The 6,116-nt window shown below is 35.1% G+C and overlaps 1 long non-coding RNA gene across 1 annotated transcript; it reads right to left on the bottom strand.

Moving 5' to 3' along the window:
* Positions 1–1,489: 1,489 nt before the first annotated feature.
* Positions 1,490–3,674, bottom strand: LOC122308111. The gene is made up of 2 exons (XR_006241920.1): positions 3,392–3,674; positions 1,490–1,826 (listed from the first exon to the last, which is right to left on the bottom strand). It is a non-coding gene; the product is annotated as an uncharacterized LOC122308111 (long non-coding RNA).
* Positions 3,675–6,116: the final 2,442 nt, after the last annotated feature.

Consider the following 6,116-nt stretch of genomic DNA (forward strand, 5'->3'; position numbering starts at 1 on the left):
GCTCAGCATGCATGGTTTGACAAATTTCACTCGAACCTACTTGCTTTTCATTTTACTCAAAGTTAGTTTGATTCCTCTCTTTTTCTTCGTAAGACTTTCGCAGGAATCGTATTACTTCTCGTATATGCTGACGACATTGTGATTACTGGTTCCGATACTGAGTTAATTAAGCAATTACAACAGCATCTCAAGGCCTCTTTTCACATGAAAGATCTTGGCCCCCTACAGTACTTTCTTGGTCTTGAGGTGGAGCTTACTCCAACTGGTATGTTGTTACACCAGCACAAATACACGCAGGATGTTATTTTATTGGGTGGTCTCCAATCGGGTAACTCTATTTTTACTTTCTTGGAGGTAAATCTTTAAGCTTAGTCAGGAAGAAGGGGAGCTTCTATCAGATCCATCATTGTATTGGCAGCTTGTTGGGAGTTTGAACTATTCGACGATTACTCGCCTTGACATTTCATTCGCCGTGCAGCGAGTAAGTAAATTTATGCAAGCTCCTGGACATCTTCATTTAGCCGTTGTCCACCGCATTATCCAATATTTGAAGGGCACCTCTACCTGCGGGTTGTTCTTTCCTAAAGAATCTTCCTTACATTTGATGGGGTACAGTGATGCTGATTGGGCTGGATGTGTGGATACTCGTCGCTCTGTTATTGTTTGGTGCATGTTCTTAGGCAATGCACTCATTTCTTGGAAGAGTAAGAAACAATACAGAGTTTGCAAGTCCTCTATTGAGCCTGAGTATCGTGCTATGTCTTCCACATGCTCTGAGATCACATGGCTTCATGGGTTATTGGGGAAATTTGGCTTTCCTCAGCTGCATCCCACTCCCCTTCATGCTGATAATACCAGTGCTATTCAGATTGCCGCTGATCCTGTATTCCATGAGTGTACAAAACATATCGAAGTCGATTGCCATCCCATACGTGAATCCTTTGACAAACATATGATTACTCTCCCTCACATTTCTATTGAATGTCAAACTGCCGACATATTCACTAAAGCTCTTTCTTGGCACTGGCATCAGTTCTTGGTTGACAAATTGATGCTTTTTGATCTACTAGCATTAATTTGAGGAGAGATATTACGGAGATACTTTTTGGGTTATGTTACGGAGATACTTTTTGGGTTACACAGATACTTGTAGTAACTTTCTATATTTAGATAGTATAGCAGATAAATAAGCTGGAAGTAGATAGACTTAACGTGTAAACATGTAACGTGTAAATATGTATGTGTACAGTAAAACCAGCAGCAATTAGGCTCTGGAATCATGTTGAACACTCGATGCTCTCTGTAAGTTTCTTCTATATAAATGAAAGAAATCAATCGAAAGAGGTATTGAGACCAAAATTGACAATTCAAACTCAAGATAAGGCAATAAATAGCCATAATAGACATTTTTTTCAAAAGCTAAATAACTGAAATGATACCCCACTGTCAACTCCATTGAAGATGATGGATTTGTGCTGTAAACACCATGAACACAATGAATAGACCATTTAAATTCCATAACAACCAAACAGTCTCTAAACAAATTACATCACTTAATAAAAATGAAACAACATGTCAACCAAAGCATACCATGGCGAAGGCACCTGTACAAATAGTGATCTTCCACATGCCAAACAAACATACAGAAAAGCATTCCAATATAAAGCATAGGTTCAGTTACTCCATGAAACATATGTAATTAAGTGAAAAAACATGAACTCTTGGACTAAAATAAAAATTTTCAAAATAGTAGAAAGTTTTCTTCTTGGTACCAGAATAGCTCTATCCAGAAGTCACAAAACGGACTTGGGCAAGCGTGAAATTTTCTGAAATCGAAGCGAAAAAAAAGTTATACATAAGACTTAGTGGAAGGATAATCCATAACAAATATCAAAATTGAAAAGAAAAGGGTAAAATGATGTTTAAATAATGTAAAGCTTTGTTGAACATATTTAAGCTAGAACCAGGGGCTTCATTAGAGTAGACAAAGACAACTATAACATAATACAAGGATAGCTCAGCTAGTACTAGGGATTTCTAACTAAAACTCAACACTTGAATATAGCAGAAAACATAAAAGGCATTCCCTTTCCTTTAAACGGATGAGTTGTTGGAAGTTTTGGGAAGGAGTAGAGAGGGAGATGATATTTTAATTTGGACTACTGAAAATAATGGGAAGTTTACAGCAAAAAGTGCATGGCAATGAATCCGAATCTCGGCTCCAAGAATTAACTGGTCTGATTGGGTGTGGCACCCTTGCCTCCCAAAAAATATTTCTGTTGCAACATGGAAAGCTTTGAACGATGCTTTTTAAGTGTTGATCATAGGTTAAGGAGAGTTGGAATTCCATTAGCTTCAAATCTTCACAATTAGCACAACTAATTAGTGGGTGTTACATCCTCATTATCAAACTTTAGGTATAGAAACCTTCTTCACAATTAGCACAAATAATTAGAAGTAGAGAATTTTTTATATAAAATAAATTTGACTTGCAAATGGCATGCATTTTGAGATCAGTGGAAAATGAAACCAAATGTTAAGTGAAAACATTAACCACATATAACATTGTTTACATGATCTTATCGAAGAGAATGTATGCAGGTGGACATTTCATTTATGAAATTGGTGTTGGCTTATATATAAAAGAATGTAAAGGGCAGACAAATTCTTGTCCAGTTGTACATTCCTTAAGTATATATAAGAAGGGAAACAAAATGCGGCCTCATTGATATGTGATCATAAATCAAATAGGTTAACAATTTTGAACAAGACAATCAAAAACATAATTCAATTCTGTTTTTACACATAACCATGCATGGATTGAGATTAGATTGAGGATAGCTAAAGCATGTATATGTCACCATGTATTTGGACATTTATGGATTCAAGTTTTTTAACCAAAACGAACAGCTCCCTAGCTAACCCCCCTAACTCAGACTTTGTCAGTTTGATAGGCCATAATACTACTTAAATTAAAAAGGTAGCTAGCCTTGTTGATGAACTACTTTAAAATGATAAACTTAACACTATCTACCTCAATCTCACCCTCGGGTAGCTTCCATATGCGGCCGACAGTTAATAAATACAATTTCATATTAAAAATTGATAGTATTTTGATATGTAGCTGAGCAAAACAACCACGATATATTTATCAAGAAAGGCAAGTTACTCGAAGTATATAGGACCATATATTTACTCTCAAAGGGGGGAAAAGCAACCTGGTTTCAATCGGGAAGCAGTAGCAAGACATTCATGATGGAAATATAATCTTTCTTAGCATACGTCCACAAAGGAAAGTGCTTTCACAAAATGTGGGGCAAAACATTAGTTTTGAAGCCCAAAATGCACAATTTTCCGAAAGAAACAAGTGAGGATGAAGGGGGAGAGATACCTTTCGTCACATGAAATAGAGACCAAGCTAATTGATGGTCTCTTATTCCTGCCGATACTGGAATGCCCAAAACATTCACTCAGAAACCCAAGATGGAGATGAAGATGCCGGCTTCTGGGTCACTCTTGGGAACGACGGGCCACGATTTCACGGAAAGAGAAACCCTTCTTCTCGAGTATATCACGTGGTGTAGGAAACTGGGGTGGGTGGATTTGGCAAGTATGGGAAAATGGCGAAGAAGGAGACTCAGGATGGGAGTGGGAGTTGGGATGCGAAAAACAAGAATTGGGGGGGGGGGGGGAATAATCACCTTTTTCAGTGTTTTTGCGCTCTAGGATTTGTTGCAACGTCAGCACAACTATTGGAGCAAACTTTTTTCTAATTGCAGCGCCATTAATGGTCGCTAATTATTCTATAATCGCTACAAAAATTAAAATAATAATAATAATTAAGATCGCCTTCCTCGTTTCGTATTAAAGCCCAGTGGCAACATGATCCTCGCAAATAGTGACCTACTGCGACGATTTCTTTCACAGCGTAATAAAACTTGCCTCAAAAGATAGTTTTTCTTGATCCATATCTTAGAGGACCAAAAAGTACCGGATCAATTTTTATCTAATTTATTATTATTGACTATATAAAATATTTTTTTATTGAGTTAGTTACATAATTCACATTAATAAGCCACTTAATTTTAATTTAATATTTTATATAATTTTTTTATTAATTGATTTTAAAAAAAATAAACAAAATTAAGTTGGACTAAATGGACCGACCAGACTGATAGCTACTGGTCCGGTCTAGTTCAGTTCATGGGGTGATGGATCGAAAATTCATTTTCCTCATACTTGATTGGCCCATTTTCACTACTAGAAACGCTAGGTATAGTTTTAAAGTGTATAAGTTTTATGCACTTCTTCTAAAAAGAAAAGACGTATACTATTAAAAAAATAATTTTTTCATTTAGATTTCAGATTTATTACCTTTTTAAAAAGAGTGCATACGCAATAAAAGAAAAATTATCATTTATGACGAGTTATTTACAACAAGAATAACTACTTGTGACGATGATAAACTTATTTTAGTAGGAAATAGTTCTTTTAATAGGAAATAACTAGTTATAAATAAACAGTTTTTATGTAGTGGCGAGACCTACACACAAAGATTGCAAATTATATTTCTCATAAATTATAGATTTGCTCATGGCATTACTTTGCTGAGCTTGGTCACATCTCTACTATTGCAAATTCTAATCATGACTAAAATGGAAACAAATTAAAAGAGAATAAGAAAATAAAAGATCAAGATATGAGGTCAAATCTTGGAGACCAAGATCATAATTCTAGTTTTGAACCAGTAAATTTTGCTTATTTTGGTGTTTATCAATGGTGGTATTCAATCGGTTTTCCGATTAATTGAGATCTTTATTGGAGGTGTTTTATATTCGACAATGCTTGTTGAACCAAATATTTTGACCAACAATGTTGACCGATTGTATTTTTTATTTTTATTTTTCTTACTTAATGGTTAAGAAAGTGACTATTAGTAAATTGATGTTTTTATTTTTATTTTTTAAAAATTTTCGAAGATGTATAAAAAAAAGGTTGAAAATAAATAAAATAAAATAATAAAGTAGATTTACACTTATCAGCACCATGTGGGGGGCACCATTCTCGGTCCTCCTAGCATTGCCATTTTCTATTATTTCTTTCTACCATATATTTAATTGTGGGTTGGTTAATTACACCTAGAACCGAAACTAATCTTGTGAATTGTAACAGTCTGCTAGAGATTCAGTGCATGAATTTCTTTAGGTTTTAGGAACATTGTAAAAACTCAAAAAATGTCTCATGATTTGCACATTTAGTCTTAGATAAAAATTTAAGATTTTATGATACAATAAAATGAATTTAGTTTTTTGGACAACAATTTTTCAAAAATGCATTTTGATTTATTTGAGACACTTAGGAGTTGAAATTCACGAAGCAAAGTGCACTCCTAGTTTCGTAGGATTATTTAGGATTTTATGATGTAAAGTTAATTTCAACATTTTCAGAGTGTAATAACTTCCGTGTTAGCGCCATGTGGCACGCAGTCAAGTCGTTTTCATATCACAAAGTGGAATGTCCAAATCAATCTAAAGAAGTTTCATTCGGATACTTGGAAAGTTCTTAGCCACACTTGGAGAATAGTATAGGACACTTGGCATCAAGAGAAACCATGATATGGAAATGTGAAGGAAAGGAAGGAAAATCAAGCTTTGTGATCATGCCATCTAAGTCAAACAACATTCCATCCAATCATTCATTTTTGTACCAAATCAAAAAGGGTTTCAACCCTGGTGAAATCCAAGATATTTGGAATCGAATTAAAACCCTAAATACCTTATGGAAACCAAAATCCTAAATGGTTTCCCAAACCCTATTGACCATTTAAATTCATGGTATTATACCCTTATCCATTTTTTATACCATATTATTTTTATTGGGCTAAGAAAAATTAAATTTGGGTTTGATAGACACCGACACCCCTAACCAAATCCTATTGAAACCCAAAATGAGGCCCACTCGGTTTAGACCCACTAAGGCCCACCGAATGTGACGCCCCCAAATCCCCACGCACGAACACGGAAAAATCGAGACGTCCGGATGATGACATCACGGGTCATCATTCTATCGTCGTGTGCCAAGTGTGTGAAAAAAAAAGACGAAAGTACACGAGAATT

Source organism: Carya illinoinensis, chromosome 4, assembly GCF_018687715.1.
Source record: "Carya illinoinensis cultivar Pawnee chromosome 4, C.illinoinensisPawnee_v1, whole genome shotgun sequence".
Lineage (NCBI taxonomy): Eukaryota > Viridiplantae > Streptophyta > Magnoliopsida > Fagales > Juglandaceae > Carya > Carya illinoinensis.